The sequence below is a fragment of the Protopterus annectens genome, chromosome 3.part1 (genome assembly GCF_019279795.1).
Source record: "Protopterus annectens isolate FY-2018-M chromosome 3.part1, PAN1.0, whole genome shotgun sequence".
In the NCBI taxonomy this organism is placed as follows: Eukaryota; Metazoa; Chordata; order Ceratodontiformes; family Protopteridae; genus Protopterus; species Protopterus annectens.
This window is the reverse complement of record NC_056732.1, coordinates 316,277,725-316,297,994: the sequence shown is the minus strand read 5'-3', so window position 1 is coordinate 316,297,994 and position 20,270 is coordinate 316,277,725.

The window sequence follows — 20,270 nt, the reverse complement described above, 5'->3', positions numbered from 1 at the left end:
TACTATTTGTATTCCCCACATGTGTAGTTCTTATCTGTAGTACATGTCCCTACAGTGAACAGAACCTCCACCATTGTATGCACCACTGTCCACACATCTGGCAATGACAGTTTGTGAGGTTTCATGTCGGTGTTTCACATAGTTTGCAAGTATTGCACATGGGTAGCCATTGTGATGCATTGCAGGTCTGACCTGAATATTGTGACAGGACCATACATTATGTGTACATGTGGTAAATGGCCACATGGCAGATAGATATGTGCATTAAGATGCCTGATAAATAATAACAGTCTCACCTGCAATGGGCTGCTGTCGCAGCGGAATGCCAGAGGAACCTAAATAGGAGTAACACAGCAGTATGATCATTACCTAAATCTGTATGATAGTACAGGGTGCAATGTGCATGTTAACACATACAGCAGTACAATAGACTATACTATGGAGTATGCACATGTGTGCATTCACAGAGTAGCATACTATAGTATGCGGCATGTGTGTATACATGCCTTGCATATGATGTTACATTACATATTGTACAGTGACACATGTAACTATATGGAATATAGTTGTTATAGGTGTGGTAGTGACTTACCAGGCAACTCCAGGCTCGGTGGTTGAGAGACACCCACCTCCACAATATCGACTAAGGCTAGTGGATGTTGTTCTGCAGGTGTCCCCAGGTTGGCCAGTAGCTCTTTGGTACATGTTAGTGGGGGCTGGGTTGGTGACCCAGCACCTGTTGCACCTTGTTCTCTGGAAATTGCATTTGCATGCTGTTTTGCCCATCTAATGAGGTCTGTACAGTGTCTGCTCACCTGCTGGTATGTGCAGTTGTGGCCACCTACATCATTAACCCTCCTGCGAAGTTCCATCCACTGGGCATCCCGCTGCTGTGCATCCTGTAGTACATGGCTGAACAGGATATCATGATTGTCATGTAGGTATGGGATGAGGGCCTCAGCCTCTAAGCGGGTATAAGGGGGTAGCCTTGGACGTGGCATACCTGGAAGACATAATGATGGAGACAGGTCAAAGTAACTCACAGAGACATACAGAGCTACAGCTGAACATACATGTGTATCGCATTTATTACAATTAAATAGTTGTCTTTGCAAATCTACATGACACTGACACCACTGACATGTTTGTGTCACACACATGACACTTAATGGTGATTGGATATTATCACAATATATGTGTGTGTGTCACCTGATTACATTGCTCATACTCCATGTGGATGCTATCTTGATGTGGGCATGGCAGTTTGCCTGTACTGGTGTTCCTACCAATCAGCCATGGCTGGATGTGTCCACATTAATGCAGTCGACCTTGATGTTGTGTATATGTCACATATAAAGACTTACACTGCCTTAACGGACATGACCTGTGACCCTGCAGACTTGCTCACGGAAGGTTTTACATGTATGTGTTTTGCCATATACATCTACATGGCACTGTACAGCAGTTCAACATCCTGCCATGTATCACCTGTGTTGCACATGTGATACACATGGGACACTGGCTAGCCAGATGGTATTTGCAGGGATGAATATCAACTATAGCATGTACACTCAAAGTCAACTAGGAGGCTATATTCCCTGGGCCATGTATGAATCTAGGATGAGAGGTTACCTAACTGTAGCCGACAAGCTGGTCTCTGGGTCCAGGTGGAGCAGTGCCACATAACTGATCCACAGGGTTAATGATACATTTACCATGCGGTCATCACACCATATCTGAGAGGGGGGCAATGTGCAGCTTTGCTGGACAGGAATGCATAGTATGGCAGGACTATGTAAAGTGTATGGGACAAGGATCTGTTCAGCATGTGGTGATCCTAGTACTAGGAAGGTGGATGTCCATGAAGTATGTGTTTGAGATCAGGATGTGTATGTGTAGCATGTCCAACATCACTGGGTTGGACATGGCTTTATTCAGGGTAGGCATCATGCTACATAGTGGAGATGGGGAATGGGAAGGCTGGTGTAGGCCATCTAAACATGGCCAATACCCCTTAAAGGAAATATGTGATCTGATATGGGTCACTGGAGTGTTGAGTATGACTTGACAATGATCTCTATATTCATGGATGGCACCCTGTCATGAGTAGGGTTGCCACATACAACTACCTGACAGGTGTGGTGACGTAACTATCACAGGAAAGACAACTACCCAGTTGCATCCCTTACACACAGTGTCTATTATGTTGACCGCTGCCTAGGTGGTAGTTCATGGGTACAGGGTTAACATAGGGGTGACAATGCAATATGTAGCTGTCAGATTGTGCCCATATGTCACACACTTCACCCACAAAGTCCCTTCTGTATGTTGTCCACAACACTCTGAGTCAGCTATTGCACCTAGGTCATAGTCATTCGCATACTTCAATAGGCAGATGCCTTCTGTTAGTCTGTGTGGTATAGACTACAGTGAGGGGGAGTACAATGAATTAACCCTGTCTTACTGTAGCTGGCACAGGTATGATGTGCATGTATTATTCAGACACCTTCTCTAGTGTTGGTTCTGCCAGCAGTCCCGTTGCAAAACACTCCTGTGACATAGGAATGTACATCAAGTATACTGAGCTTAGGTGGAACACAGTATGGGTGATGATGTCCTATGACCTGGCAAGGTTATGATATGCAGTGTGAAATCAACCTTACTGTCATCTACATCTGTACTGCTGACATCAAATAATTTGATCAAGGTTCATGGCCTTTCAAACCAGACACTGCAGGGTAGTAGTGCAGTACTTCCCATTGTCAGTGGTGTCTCCCCCTTTGTGGGTTGTGATACCTGTTGGTGTGCACCATTCAGTTTGTACACAGCCTGACATGAAGCTATGTTTTACATGATGTGTATGTGGAGAGCAACTTTTTTGCCATATGTGTATGATACAAGCTGGGATGTGGGCAGGTCCCATGCAGCCTGAGTGCAGCTTGTACCTGCATAGTTGTGGTTACAGGGGCTCTATAGTGTACATGGATATATGATTGTGTACCTGTTGGGGGGGACAGTGTGTTTATGTTATCCAAGACCCTATCTGGATTGCTTATTCATGCTCAGCACTTGTTCAGAACTTGTAAGCACTACATAAGCTACTAATTACTATAGCACTCAATCTTCCTCATTACCTAGAGGTAAACAGTTTTTGTACATACTCTTCTCACTTGCTTAGAGTAAAATAGCTCTTGTACTCACTTTCCTCACTTATCTAGGGGAAAATAGTTTTATATTCAGGCATGTCCAAAGGTCAGCTCCCAGTGTTCTCTCCTGTCTATTTGATGAATCTGGACATCTTGAGGCAATGTAGACATTGCCTAATGTACACAGACAACTCTCTCCACCTACCACCCAACACTACAACCTGTGAGAAATGCACTTGTCTAGCCAAACTGGAGGTAAAGCTCTCTCCAACCAAGACTGACCCTGACAGTCATGTGGAGAAGGTAAACATTTGCGCCACACCACACTCATTACATAGTCTCACTAAATCTACACCACCATAATCCACACATAGTAACACAAAAACATTCGCGGAGGCTCTCAATAATAATCTGTCTAAGCAACAGAGACCTCCAAAGTGGTAACACAGGCAGCCTCCATCCCCCCAACACAACCCCAATGGCACATAGCCCACAGAGTCAGTGTGCCACTCAACCACAGCCAATAAGGCAAATCAACGTACCCAACACACTAGTCATAGGTGACTCTATAGTCAGGCACACTGATGTTCCACTCACCAGGCTAAACAAGGAAAAGGTTACTGTCAGCTGCCTGTTGGGTACCAGGATCCGTCACATAACTCAGGCACTCAGGTCACTCCCCAACAAGTACAAATATGACTCTGTCATTGTCCATGTTGGTGTGAATGACCTGAGACGTACCTCCCTGGACTATATGAAAAGAGACATGGAAGAGCTCTCTGATCTTGTAGGCCAAGCAGGTATGACCCTAGCCCTGAGTAGCATTCCGCCATCTCCCAGAATGATACCGCAGTACAAGGACAAAATGATTGACTTCAACAATTAGCTAAGCTTCTGGTGTCATTCGAAGGTGATCTGGTATCTGTCTGCTTGGGATGACAGACCATGATGCTTTGCCACAGATGGCCTGCACCTGTTGCCCCTGAGATTCCGGATACTGGCTAAGGCTCTTGCTACCCCTATAATGCCTTCTTTAGGCAAGGTTCAAATAACATATTCACCACCATAACAGGAACAGGCAAGCACAAACTGAGGGTAATGCTACTCAATGCTGGAAGTCTAAATCTCAAAATGCACTCACTCAAGGCACTCCTTGTAATGGAGAACATCGATATCTGTGCAGTGACTGAGACCTGGTTCAAGGCTCCAGAGAGCACCCCTGCACTACCAGGCTATATCTCATAGCACACATTTCAGTGATGTAACCTGGGCAGGAACAACCAAGGTGGAGGTGTGTCCATATTCATTAAGGATATCCACCCCTCCAGGCTAGCTGCTTAGCACAATGCATCCGAGGTTATCCAAGTGCAACTACCTCTGGGCTAAACTGCAATCCAAATCAATGCTTGCTACAGATCCACCACCATGCCCCTAAATTACCACCCCTCTTTTCTTGATGTACTGGAAATTATTAGGGTTCAACCAAACACCCTACTAATGGGAGACTTCACCTACCCCACCATTAACTGGGATAACTACTCGTGTACCAACTCATTAGCTCAATGCTTTCTGGAATTCATAACCACCAATGCCCTGGATCAACTTATCCACACACCCACCAGGGGCAACAATATCCTAGACCTAGGCATTACCAACATGAGTGACTGGTGTTCCACACCTGAAGTCAACTCCTCATTGGTCCGATCCGACCATAAGCTAAACACCCTTGATAACCACATCCCGCCCCCACCCCCCCATTAAGGAAACTACGGTATAATATTTCTACAAAGCCAACTTCATGCTTCTTAAGACAGACGTGCTGAACTTCCTGACACCCATGCAGATGGACAATACAGTTACAACTGCTGAATCCTACATAAATGCACTCTATAAACACTTACACGGGTGCATGGATCATGCTATCCCAAACAGAACCAAGACGCTATACTCCTAATTAAGGAAGCAAATCTGGTGGTCCCCTGCCATAAACAAACTGTACAACAGAGGGAAGACACAATCCCATGCATGGAGGTGCTCCCTGGTCAGCCTCAGTAAGAAGCTGAGATCCCTTATAAGATCCTCCAAAGTTAGCTATGGAAACAAAACTGCCACTAATTCCAAGGACAACCACAAAGCATTCTATAGCTATGTCAGATATCTCGATATCAACAGCCAGATCTGCTCTGAGTTACAGCACAAAGGCACGAACATTGCAGAACCAACTGATATTGCCAACATTCTGGCAGACAGGTTCAGTGCTACCTTTCCCCCCTCTCACCCCCTAAAGGGCCCATATCTATACAGGAAGAATGCAGAGTCCCTGTAATCACAACTGCACAGGAAAAAGCTGCATACTCTAAAGCCAATATCACAGCATCCATGAGATCGGACAACATCCCAGGCTATGTTTTACATGAACTTCAGAACGTACTGGCTCCCCACCTACGCACCATGTTCAATAATAGCCTCGAATCAGGCTTTGTGCCCCCTGAATGGCACACAGCAACAGTTATCCCACTCCAAAAAGGTGGCACCACAATGGACCATGGGACCTATTGCCCTATAGGCCTGACTAGCCTGGTCTGCAAGGCTATGGAGCACATCATCATGGATCTCAGTCACAGAGACATTGGGACCTCCAAACCTTTGACCCCTCCCAGTTTGCCTTGGTAAAGGGCAGACCATGCCTCCTAAACCTGGTGGACTTCTTTGAGACAGTTACCAAGGCATTAGATGAGGGTAAAGAGGTCCACACAGCCTACCTTGATCTCTCAAAGACTTTCAGCACCATTCCCCATTCTGGTATTACCGACATACCCATCCACCTGAACATTAACCCTTACGTCATGAGATCGTTTGCAAAGTGGATCATGGACAGAACCCACACAGTGGGGGTTGCATACCCTAGGTCTGACTGTAGACCAGTTACAAGTGGTGTCCCCCAGGGCTCAGTCCTAGGACCCCTCATGTTCAGTATATACTTCTCTGAGGTACAGGCAAGCACAGGAGGGCTTTGGCTAAAAAGGTTTGCAGATGACTGCAAACTAGGGGCCATAATTGTTTCCGCAGCTGATACAGACACCCTCCAGAAGGGTTGCACTGAGACAGATACCTGGTGTCAATATCATGGCCTCAAGCTGAATGCCACAAAGTGCATGGTCATCCCCTTTGGATAAAACTAATTACCCTTGGACTACTACATAGGTGCTAGTACCCTACATAGTCCTCAACAATACATCACTACAAGATAACTGTTTCCACTATATGCATTGCGTACACTTTAAATATTAAGGAACAGGTACTACATACACAGACATAATGAGTGTTCTACATACCTTATTAGTAGACTAAGGCATCTTTGACTGTTATTTCAATCCTTTTCAGTTTGTGATTCAATCTTCTTTGTAAAGTTCTGCTGATATATACAGATGGTTTGAATGTGTGATAAGCCATCCTTTTATAGTTAAATATCGGTAACATGTGCTATCCTGACCACCAATTGATATTCCAAAGTAGTTAATTAGATGTACATCAGCTGTGCAGCTATTCCATTAGCCAATACCATGGCAACAGTGGTGTATAATTGAGTACTCCACTTGGGCGTTGTCCCTTTGCCTTACTTTCAAGGAAGATGGCCTGGATGTGTTGTTTGTGATGTATTTCAACAGCTATATGGAGACAGACAGAGATATATTAGCTTCATGACTCCCGTGGATTGTGTGTAATGGCTAGAAGATAGCTGTTATATTTCATAACATTGCTACTTATGCAGGGTTTGTTTGTCCCTGGTACTTCTGCAGATGTTTTACTCTGGCAAGGATGTTTGGGCAGCTCAAGGCTGTATGTCTATGCATGAAATGTTAGGTGGTTTACAGTGTGCTCACCAGAGATCTTTGGTTTGGTATACATGTGTATCATACTGTGGTGTTAATCAGTAATTGGTAACACTTACCAGTGTACACACAACCCTCTGAAACAGGATTAGTGCAAACAAACCCTGTAACATCAGCGGCTGTTCCATTGTATAACAGCAGCTATTTCACATAGGGCCATGTTAGTGTGTCTCTGACAAGGTATGTTAAGGTTTCTGCAGATGTCGTACAGTGAGTGAATGATTTGTGATGTTATTACAGTTTGTATTGTAATTTGTTTGGGTGTGGGGATGATGTTGGTGGGTGTACATCACAGATGCAGGTTTGTAGGAACTGCTTTTATACATAATCGATATGTGCGTGAGGGTTCCTTCGCTATTTGAACACCTATTCTTTAGTGGACTAATACTATGGTAATTGCAGGCTGATTCATTAAGGCACTGTTAATTGGTTCCTGTATAGCATGCAGGTGAAGTAAGTCCATGAATCCTTTTGGCAATACATCGGAATGTAATACAGTGTTGCTACATGAAAGCTGTGTATTTCTGTCATAGGTATTTGCAGTCATTGGAGTTGTGTTGGTGACTGACCCTCTTTGGCTAGGGTTGCCACCTTTTCAAATGGCCATAGTGGGACATTTTCAGGACACACATCAGATTTCACAGGCCGACACAAACCCACGGTCAGTACAAGGGATAGAACTTTCCTTTTTTGCCTAAATATAAGATTATTCTTGTAGCAGTTTAGTTGCTTATCCTGTTTCTTGTATGTCCTACAATCTCAGGACATTTTCCACGTTTAATATTTTTGGTCAGGACACAATCGCCCAAAGAGGGACTTTCCCTCACAAAGTGAGACAGGTGGTAACCCTATCTTTGGCTCATGTCCATAGCACATATTTGTAATAGTGTATAGGCATATGCTCTTCATATCCTTTGTTCATAAAGTTTGGTCGTGGTGGAATGTGTGATTGCTATGGTCCATGTTATACTCATATATGAACACTTCAACCGCTGTATATGGGATAGCTACAGAATCCCGAATGCACAACATTCCAGTGCCCACAGTACCGGGCCCAGACTCCCATACCCCCACATTACTGACAGCGACAGTCAAACTCATGAAAGTAACACAAACATGGAACACACACACAGACACAAACAGACACACTGCTACCCACCACATCCAAACAAACCATCCTACACTACGTATGAGCAGGTGGGCAAGCCCCCCTACACCCCCCATGTGGGTGGCTGCACCCCCCACACCCCCCTACTTTAATATTCTACCTCCTAGATTGCACAAACAGACACACAAAGCAAACCCACACCCACACATTACAGTCCCCTAGGAATACACACCACACTCAAAACACACACTTACAGACACTACAACCCTCAGAAACACACTCACACACAGTAACCTACCTGAACCGCAACGCCAGAAGCACTGACTAAATGTCCATTAACATCGGGATTTTAAACCTTGCACTTCTGGTGTTTTGGTACTGTGGTCTTTTGGACTTTAAGCCTCGTGATTACGCGTGTCTGTATGTCAAGCTTTAGGTATTTGGTAGTTATCCCATTTATATGTGCCTCCTTGGTTATGTAGATGTTGTTAACTTATCTATATATCTACATATATATATGTATATCCCCATATATCGACATATCTCTCTCTCTATATATATATCTATATATATATATATATATATATATATATATATATATATATATATATATATATATATATATATATATATATATATATATATATATATATATATATATATATATATATATATATATATATATATATATATATATAGCATACACCTTTCATTGGGTACATGCCGGTTTGTCCTATTTCCACACATTACTACCGTTTGTGTTTTAACCTGTCAGAATACACAACTGTCATTTGTACATCTCAGGTAGCTTAGTGGTAGGTTATTGTGAAGATTGAGTAAATGGTTGTGTTTTCTAATCCTGGCAGTGGTAATTTTACCTCTCAGAGCAGGCACTGGTAGTGCAAGGGTGATTGACGAACATTTCAGCAGTTGTGTGTTCCAAATGTTTATTATTCTGTGAAATACTACCTATGTATGCAAGCTGTGGTTAAGGTATACTATGTAACATGTAAATCATCTCTGACTTTATTGGGATTTGAACCATGACTGCACAGATATTATGCAAATGCTGTAGCCATTACACTATTGACATTGACGTTCCTTCTGCCTATTTCCTATGTCCATGAATCCTATGTGTAAGCTTGGCTACACAACAGGCGGAGCCACCCACACCCAGTGAGCTTCTCGAAATACTGACATGACACATGAATTGAGAGACTATACATTAATATCCTAGCTACATTTGGCATAGCCACTCATTGACACACTTCAGGGGAAACCTTGATGTGTGAATGGCCAACAGTATATACTCCCCTGGGATCATGTGTCCCAGACACATACAGCCAGGGTGTGGGGGAGCCACTCCAGTTCTACAGCTGCAAGACCTGTTGGGGAAATTGAATGCTGTTGGTTCGTCATGTTAACATGCCCTTTTGAGATTACTATGTGCCCCTGTCACCCTACAGCACACCAGTTTTCAACAGCTTCCAGCAACTCTGCCTGGAATCACTTCATTGGCTATGCTTGACAGAGGCTCAGTTACTTCATCAATGGTGCAGGTAAAGCCACCACACTGTAGCTATGCTTCTAAATGCCCTTGGGCAGATAGCCTACTACCTATCTGTGAACCTCTACAGTGCAGGCCATCTCCAACATCATATGTGATTATACAGAGTTTTCTGATCACAATATACAGTTTAGATTCACATGTTGTAGTCAGACAACAGTTAAGTACAGAAATAGCATACAGACTACTGATACATAATCACACCAAAAGCCTATGTTGGAAGCTAGTGGACATGTATAGGTTTCAGGCTTTGCATTGCTTACCAGTAGGTTACCTACAAGAAAGATGGGACACAGATGAGATGCATGCCTGCAACAATGGCATACCAACTTGCATGTGTCAGCCTAAGGCTTTGGAATGCTGGCCAAGGCTATTGGCACACCCATGGTGCTGTTTTTAGGCAGGCCTCAGAGCTGGAACTCACCTCCATGAACTGCACAATAGCAGAACCAATGGGGGTTAGACTACTCAACACCAGGGGTAATACAACATGCACGCACTCACAGCACCCCTCAGTATGGACAACATCTACATCTGTTCTGTGACTGGGACCTGTATAAGGCTCCTGTGAGCAAACCAGCACTACCAGACTACACACATTTCAACCACTGTACATGGACTGGCACAGACATGGAGGGGGTGTATCCATATTCATCAGGGATACCTACACCTCCAAGTTAGTGGGGCAGCATGATACCTCTGTGATCATCCATGTGCAGCTAACATCAGCCACGACTGCAATGCAAACTGTGAGCTGCTACAGAAAACCCTTCATGACCCAGGAACACCACTACAACTATCTGGAGACAGTGGTAAACATGACAGTCCTACCAGACACCCTGTTATTGATCAGTGTCAGCTACCCTACACTTAACTGGATAACCTACTCAAGTATTCACTTCCAGGCCCAGCACTTCCTGGGATTCATCACCTCATATGGCCTGTATCAGTTGGTAGACGGACTAACAAGAGGTGAAAACATACTAGAAGTGGTAATCACTGACATGTGCAACAGGTGCACTACAGCAGAGGTAAACCGGTCACTGTTTAGATCTGACCATGAACTATTCACTGATGATTTCTACTCCCATCCATCTCCCCCAGCCATCTCCCCCACCCAAGGAACACACAGTGAATACCTTTCCTACAGCTAGCTCCACAGTACTAATGACAGAGGTGGGAGGGGTAACAGCCCCCACTCTCAGGGATGACACTGCTCAAGATACAGACAGAATTACGAATGCACTCTATAAGCGCCTACAAAGATGTATGGGTAGTGCCATCAATGGTAAACCAGGACTAGCTACTCCTACACAAGGACACCAGTCTGCTGAACCCCTGCATTATACAGACTATACAACAGAAGTAGTACAGTAATCCAGAACAACAGCAAATCGCAAGACATACAGACATCCGTGACCAGTATTACCAAGATACTTATGTTACTCATGTAATCATCCAAGGCTGACATCTACAGGTAAATAGGCATGGATTTGGAATTTGACCACAAAGGCTTCTTTGGCTATGTCAAGGATGTAAGCAGTAACACACAGATTTGCACTGTGCTGGTGCAATATTGCACTGAATATACTGACCCTACTGATATCACCACACACTTGATGATACATTCAGAACAAGCTTCACCCCCTACTGGGCCCACAACAATACCCAAAACGTACAGTATCCCAGACATCTGTGACATACAGGTGGTAATGGCCCTTTCAAATGGCATGACAGAGCATCAATGGAGGCAGATGGTGTCCCAGACTGCATCCTGCAGACACTACAAGACAAAGTGCCCCCCCCCCCGCCTAATATAGCAATTCAACATCAGCCTCTACACAGGCTACATGGCCATTCACTGGCACATGGCAACAGCTATTACACTCCACCAAGGTGGTGACACAACTGACCATGGTAACTATCACCCCATAGGCCTGAGTAGCCTGATCTGCACGGCTATGGAGCGCATCCTTATGACACTCATTAACATAGACAATGGTAACCTTCAGACACTTGACCCAACCCAGGTCACCTTGATTGAGTGCAGATCATGCCTACTGAACCAGTTTGACATCTTACAGCCACCTAGACTTTAGGTATGGGGTGTGGTAGTTCACACATACTACCTGGACCTCGCCAAGGGTTTTGCCACCATTCCCCACTCAGGTATTATTTCTACACTCACCAGCAAGTACATACACCCATATATCACAGGTTGGTTTGCCAGCAGGATTACACACAGAACCCACATGGTAAGCCTAGCAGCCTCCAGGTCCAACTCTTGACCAGTCACAACTGGTGTCCCACAGGACTCAGTCCTGGGACCCCTACTGTTTGCCATATACTTCTCAGAGGTATGGAATAACACAGGTGGACTACAGCAGGCCATGTTTGGCAATTACTGCAAACTGGGAGCCATAACTGACAGTCCAGCTGTCAGAGACATCCTTCAAGGGGCCTCACATAGACCAACACAGGGTGTCAGAGTGATGGCCTCCAGTTAAAGGCCACATACTGCATGGTCATTCCATTTTGGGAAACTACATGCACACATATTAACACATGAGTGGCAGACAGTATAATTAAGATGACGTAATGGGTATGTGGGGACTACATTACATAGTGATCTCTCCTTTGACAGTCATGTGCGAAGTAGTTATGACATCCATCTATGTAGGCCATCTGATTACTTAAGGGTTCACATCTAAACAGACTTAGGTTATTGTGCCCCTTTACTCATCAGTCATCAATCCCATCATCGAGTATGATAACCCAATTTGGATGTACCTCAGAAGACACATCTGACAGCTGGAAGGGCCACGAACGTACCTCACATAGAGGGATAATGCCCTCAGACATGTGTCCTATGCTGACAGACTGCATAAACTCATGTATTACTCACTGGCATCTTGTTTACTCAGGGTTGATATTTGCTGGCCAAACAAAGCTGTGTCCAAGTCAGGCTTAATGGATATGCTCCACCTATGGGCATCCATGTCATAGTGAGCCACACACTGTAATGAGCTACACCTTGCCACAACCATAACTGGAAGATGCTAGAGTGACAGATTCCTGTCACGGGTACTCCCCATTATTTGGAACTACATCCCTGATTACATTATGCGAAACCCCTCACAAACACTCCAGGGAATCCTTGCAGAGTGGGTGGGGAACAGTGGATACACCCCAGGGATCCTGCAATTGGCTCTGCTCCACAGAGGGACAATTAGTTAATCAATGGGGTGGTGACAGCAGACACATTTTTGGCTATGCTTATGACTGGCCTTGGGCAGTTAGGCATGTACCTACCTGTGTATCTATGAACCTATACATACAGTATGGACACATGCAGATAGCTTAATTTACTGTTCAGGTATTGACTTACCTTGTGCCAATGGCAGTTGTGTGTACAATAGTTGAGGGCTGCCTATGTAGGATGCACACAGTAGACCACCTATACAGGACAATTTGCAGGTGGTCGTGTGTGTGTGCCATCCATGTTTGCTGTGTGTGCAGGTGGAGAAGGGTGCCATTCCATAGGTGCCTACACTGGCAGTGTGTGTGCTATACGTTCCCTCTTTGCCAAGGCATGGGCATACTGGGCACGCCTCCGTCTGCCTACTGGGGCTGGCACAGGGTGTTCATGGTCTGAGTCCCTCTGTGCCTGTGGGGCCCTTGACAATGGTGGTGGGTTGTGAGGGCCTTCACCATTCTGTCCCTGCTGCAGCTGTTTCCACAGGATCATATTGTGTAGCATGGCACATACTATGAAGATGTGGGCACACGTGCCTGGAGAGTACTGCAAGGCTCCACCAGATATGTCCAAGCAACAGAACTGTGATTTTAGCATCTCAAACACATGCCCTATGATGATTCTGGTTTCTGCGTGTGCCTCATTATGGTGTTCTTGCCTGGCTGTGTGTGCAATTCTGATGGGAGTCATCATCCACGGTTCCAGTTCATAGCCAGCATCCCCCACCAGGTGGCCATATGGGATGTCCCCCCTGGCAAATACCTGATACAGCTGTGAGGCATGCCAGATGTAGGAGTCGTGATAGCTTCCAGGGCTGCCAGCACACGCATCCTTGATAATGCCCTGGGCATTGCACACGACCTGGCAGTTGATGGAGGAGTATCCCTTTCGGTTTATGTAGCGCCTACCCTGCTCACCAAGTGGTGTCTTGATGTGTATGTGCGTGCAGTCTGTTGCACCCAGTACATCCATGTAGTCTGCCACACGGTGGAAGAGGTGCATATTGCTGGCCAACTCCTCCTGCGTTCGGGGGAAGTATATGTGCTCATTGGCATTTGGTAACATGGAATCCAGGAACTGGTGGAGTATCCTGGATGCTGATACCTGTGAAATCCCCATGATATCCCCAGTTGGCCTTTGAAAGGTACCTGTGGCTAGTATTCGCAAGCTTACACATACCTTCGTGTCCATTTGGATGGGTTCCCCTCTGTTATTTCTGGCTCTGAGGCATGGCCGGCACAGTTCAAAAAGTTGCTGTATGGTGTCGCTGTCCACCCTGTAATGCTCTACTATCTCCAGATCATGTAGCCCCTGGTAGGTTACCCTGGGTCTGAACACTCTTCTCCTCCTCCGGTGCCTGAGATGGTTCTCAGCATCATCCTCCACACCAACGTCAGTCTCCAGCACATGCTGGTGAACCAAAGCTATGGCAGCCCCTAACATGTACGTATTAAAAGTTCCCTGTCTGTATACACCAATGGTGCAGAGTGTCTGAAAATACACAAGAGTGTGTTTGTGGGGCTTTCACACCTTATACTATTGTGCAATGGATGATGCTAGTGTAATTGGGTGTGTATGTGCAATTCCAGCTGCAGAGTATCTTAATTATGGGTTTTACAGCAGGTACTGCTATTGTGGGGCTTTGGTGTTGACTTACGCTTGGCTGCCATAATTCATCTATTGCCCTTTACTTCACTTTTCAACCCGATTCCCCTTCCATTGTCAGGCATGCATCCAGCTGCCTGCTTTCTTGTTTTGTATTTTCCCAACCCAGGATTGTGTTGCACAATGTGTTATGTAGCTGATCTACTGCAAGTTTGCTTTGTTCTGCTGTGACATTTCTCTTTTCTTTGCAGTATGGCACCTCCCTTTTCCTGTTCTGCAGGTAGCTGCTAGCAGCCTTGTTAGCTGTTGTCAATGGCCCACTGTGAGTTCCTAGGTGTTAATTACTCATTTATACTCTAATTATCATACTGCAGCATTTCCTTATTGTCTTCCCATATCCTTCCTGTTTCAGCTATGGTGTGTGACACACACAGCTGTTTACCCGGTTTCGAGCGTGTTTTCATCCACGTTCGCATGCACGTTCGGTTACCTTGTGTGCTCTCAGCTAAGCAAAGCTATGGCTATTTCCACACCCCTATCCTGTGGCTTTGCTTAGCAACAGGCAACCCAGATTAGCAATGCTCCAGTGTGCTTACAGCTAAGGTGGCGCACCCCTCTCTTGATGTCATGTTTATCTCCAGGCCACAACTCGGTGTTGTACCGCTACGCTGTGTGGTACATCTTTACGCCGGCAGGGATTTTGCTATTCAGTATTACTTGACTCATTTGCATGGCATTGACTACTAATTCCTAGTTACCATGCAGAATACTGTCACAGACCCTTAGCAACCCTTGCACCATGGTTGTGGTGTAGCATGCGTGCCATTGACTATTATGGGGAATTCATGAATTGTATTACATTGTAGTTTTATGACATATAGATATATTTTCATTGTGATCTCATTTGTACACCGATGCACTGCGATTTTACTTTGCGTTAGTGTGGCCATGACATTAAATGTTATTTTTTATGTGTTGTGCATGTTTTCTTATGCCATTGGCTATATATTTAGCCACTGGCATATATTAACATTATAATACGTAAGTTTGGTCCACTTTCATAGCTCCGATTTTATGTTTGAAAAATGTAAACCGTTGTTTTGGTTTACATTTCTGCATGCTTATGCTATGCCTGCACCACTTCATGAATCGCTATATACCTTCATTTGCATGCTACACTGCTGCACATGGGGTAATTAGCATACATGCATTGGGAGCTGAGCAGCTCTGGTGTACGCTGGTAGTGCAGTGGAAACAGCTCGTACCTGAATCGCTCAGTGGCCATATTTGGCATTAGATCGCCGACACTATTCCTGCACCTGGCGCAAGCTTAATGAATCCCGGGGACTATTTTGTAAAATTAATTCTAAAAGAAAACATCAAATTACTTATAGAATTAGTTAACATACTAGATGCTGCAAGAAAATACCTGATGTAAAAATAAAATAAAGTATCCTCCCTACACCACTGGCTTCAGCAAAAAGGGTTATTGCTAATTTCAAAACTGTTTATTTTCTTTTGAAACTCCTAGTAGCAGCATAGTTCCAAAACTACAAATTTTAGCCTTACTTGACAACAAAACTGAACATATTTCATTTAAAAAACAAAAAATAAATCAGTGTCCACCTTGATCTCAGGGCTAAAGTCATCACATACATATAACCATAAAATATTACCAGAAGCTTATACCAGCTAAATTACTTTTTGAATAATTACAAACCATTGCATCAACATTTCTTCTGAAAAACTCATATGGGTCAATATTAAGCCTCAATATCTTCAGAAGCATACTTCAAATGGTTTATAATATAAAAACCAGATTTGCTACAAACTTAAAACATAAAATCCATACCATTATATTTTACTTCAAAACACCAGTAATTAGAAATGAAAAATGAGTTACTACAAAATATAGCCCTTCAGAAAAAAATACATAAAAATAAAATATTTAAACCAACATTTCCATCAGTAGAAAACTTTGTATACTACAATGCACGATCCAGTCATGTAAGATCAAAGAATAGTTTTCTTTAAAAAAAAATAGTACAATCACAGTGCAGGCACACTGTAGCCTACCCTTGCTAAATCACTAAAAATTATGGAATCTTTTGCTAACTAATGTGTTGCTGACCATGTTAGCCCCATTAGGACTACAGCAAGTTTTCAAGGGAGGCCAAAGGTGGTATTAATACTGACTAGGGTAAACTTGACTAAGACACTGAAAAAATACCCTTCTCATTTTAAAGGGGACACTAGAGCACCGCTTCCTTCAAGATAAGAGCAGTATGATGTACTAGGGAGAAGGGGAAGTCAGAGTTTAATGGGGATAGCAAAGTTGAATCTATTTTTAGGGATAGAAATGCTTTTTTGAATAACAAAGTTAATAAGAAAATGGAACGCAATATATTTATTAGGGAGTTGCAGCTGCGCATCGCGGATGAAGAAATGCAGTGGCAAGAATATAATAATGTCACCTGGGGATCATTCGAGAAAAAAAATTGAAGGTGAGCAGTGGTCAGAGTTCCTTTCACTGACATCAGCCTTTCTGTTACTGTGAAAAAAGGCTAGACAGAAGTGATGTAATAATGTCAAGCCATTAAGGTGGGCCTTTTTTATGAGAGTCACCTGCCAGGAATACTTTCCAGCATTGCAGTGATGGCTGCCTGAACTGAAATGAGAGGAAGCAGGTTGAAAGTAGTGCAGAGAATGAATGTGTTGAACTTTCATTTTTTTATTGAAGTTGTATCAGATCATCTCTCATTTTGTATCAATTATTTCAAGCCACTGAGCTTTGCAGGCTTACAAGTAAAAACCAACATAAGATAAAGCAGAGAAACGTTTTGATGGAAAGTTGTAGAATGAATCTTTTTGTTTTATTTGTAATGCATAAGTAGTTTCATGAATTATCTTATAAAGTCCCATGGTAGACTGTTAACTACAAATGTCTGGGATGAATAACAGAAGGAAACAGTGAGATTTAGGACTGTTAATACTGATTAATCTATGTTGATAGACACTTTGCTGGAACACGAAGATAATATAGCTGCTATGTATAAATATGTAGATGTAGATTTTTTGGACTGGGGAATGGACCATTGTGTTGTACTAAGAAATGAAGAAAGGTTGTGTTACCTACTAAATATTGTCCTGATTTAAGGAGCAAAAGGCACAAGATTATATCTGATCAGCTGAAAGGCTTGCTATGTTTGTGGGGAGGTGAAACACTTGATAAAGTCTGCGGGGAAAGCAGACATAAAGGGTGCAGGGAAGGAGAACACATGAAAAAAATGTGTAACAGAATGCATTTGATGTAAAACAGTGGGGCACTTCTGGTAGATAGCCTGCAAGAAACAAAAACAGAGACTGAATCAACAAGTGTCTGAGCAAAAATAAATAAAGGATAAATCAACACTGAGTAAAACAATAACAACGTAATCCAAACAAACCAGATGCAGAGCAGCACAACAGGTACCCTTGATGGCAATAATGTGAATCTGAGTATTCTCATAGAAATAATCAAACTCTCTGTTTCGAAAGCGTTTAACAGAAAACAACTGTAAATAGTTCAAGAGCTCTTTATTAACAATGGCTTTTCTTCCGACTCTTATTAGAAATTTTAAATTTATGAATACTCCAAGGCTATAGGGGAAGGAATATAAATGGTTAATTAGTATGCTAGGTTAAGTAATGATGCCAAGTATTTGGGGATGTGGTTGAGGAAATGGAATGTAAAATAATTGTAATCATGAGCAATTAAAAGAAAAAAAAAATGTTAAAAGAAGAAAACTACACATTAAAATCAAATAGCAAGACTGGGTGTTAAACTGTTAACTCTGAATGTTAATAGTATAAAGAGATTAGTGAGAAGAAATACAGTTCTTCACTGGTCAAAAAAAGATATTCATTTGTGTATGCTGCATGATGTTTATTATAAAGCAAGAATGGGAGGGGATTAGTTTAATTTGGGAAGGAGAAGCTGTTTGGAAGCATATTTGGGATTTACTGTTTAATAATAAAAGATATTAAATTAAAAGTCATGAGTTACAGTATAGTAATATCAGGAAGAATGACTGTAGGTTACAGCAGTTACAGCTCTCCAGCAGCTTTCACAATCCCAGCCACACAATTACTATATAAGTTCTTGCAGTCCTTTCAAAATCTAAGCACACCTCATCCATGTGCTCTGATAATGTAGCAGGTTGCCTGATTATGTATGGCAATATGGCCTTATCAGCATCCCTGCTTTAGCTCTTTAATCTTAGTCTCTCCTCTGGTTATATTCCAGAAACATGTGAAACAGCCATTGTAATGCCATTATACAAAGGTGGCCCAATCACAGATCATGGAAACTATAGACCCAATCGTCTCACTAGCTTCATACATGAAGCTATGAAACACCTTATCTTATACTTTATTAACTTTGGCATTGAAAATCTCTTAACCCAGGACCCTCTTCAATTTTGTTTTGTCAAAAAAGGTCACACTTCTTTAATCACATTAATGACATTAATTAATGCTCTGAAGAGTTGATAGTAGTTACACAGCACATCTGGACCTGGCCAAGGCTTTTGGCATTATTCCCATGCAGGCATTATTGACAGACTTATCAGTCTGAATATAAATGTTTATGTTGTTTGTTGTACAGCAACTTTGTTACCAGGCAGAACCCATTTGGTTAGAGCAGCAGGTGCCACATATGAAAAAAAATTTTACTAATGGTGTACAACTGGGATCAGTGTTGGGCCATCCACTTTTAAACCATCAAGCCAACACTGCTGGCTTACGGTTAAGTAATTTTGCAGATGACTATAAATCGGGCATTGTTAATCAATCTCAGACTCGCAATTAATCCATCATGTGTTTACAAATGGTGAAAAGAAAATGGTCTCAAATTAAGTCTGAAAAAATTAAATAGTTCATTTTGACAAACAAAGCATTTTCACTTACTGTATATGTGACACATTCATCCAATCAAACACTGTTGTAAGGGATGTAGGCACCCTTGCTGATCATTCTGTATCACTTCACCTCCATGTCACCACAGTGCTAGGGAATGCCTTTTATTTGCTTCATCTAATTTCAAGTGACATCTCAACAAGATCCAAAAGAGCCTTAATTCACCTTTATTCATATCTCATCAGACCCATTTTTGAATATAATGCATTTTTGGCATGTTTTTTCTACACATATCACTCAGCTTGCAAGACCTCAGAGACTGATAGCTACAAAGGTCAGTGGCTCAAATCTATTAGATATCAGGGCTGATTGACAGCCTTCTCTCTGTACTCAGTCTTTTATAGACATCTCTATGCAGACTTGTCTCTAACCTTTTTAGCCATGAAAGATCCATCTATATTAGACTTTCTCTTCCTTCACAGAATAAATGGTATCTGAAATTCCCAGTTAAAGGAACGAAACATCGGCAGATAAATAAGGCAAACTGACACGATAGTCATATTTCAATGTACCCATTACCTCTGCAACAAACATACAATTCATGTCAGGTAGAGGAGCACTCTTGTCACCTTCAAGATAAACCCTGACAATTGAATAGACATCCTCAAATTCTCCTATGGTCTATTTTTCTTGCCCTCTTTGAAGCTAGGGGGAATTTTTGAATAGGTGTTTTAGCTAGGCTTTTAATGGTTTACAGACTGATTGCCTAGAAATTATGTTTGATCCTATGGATCTATGT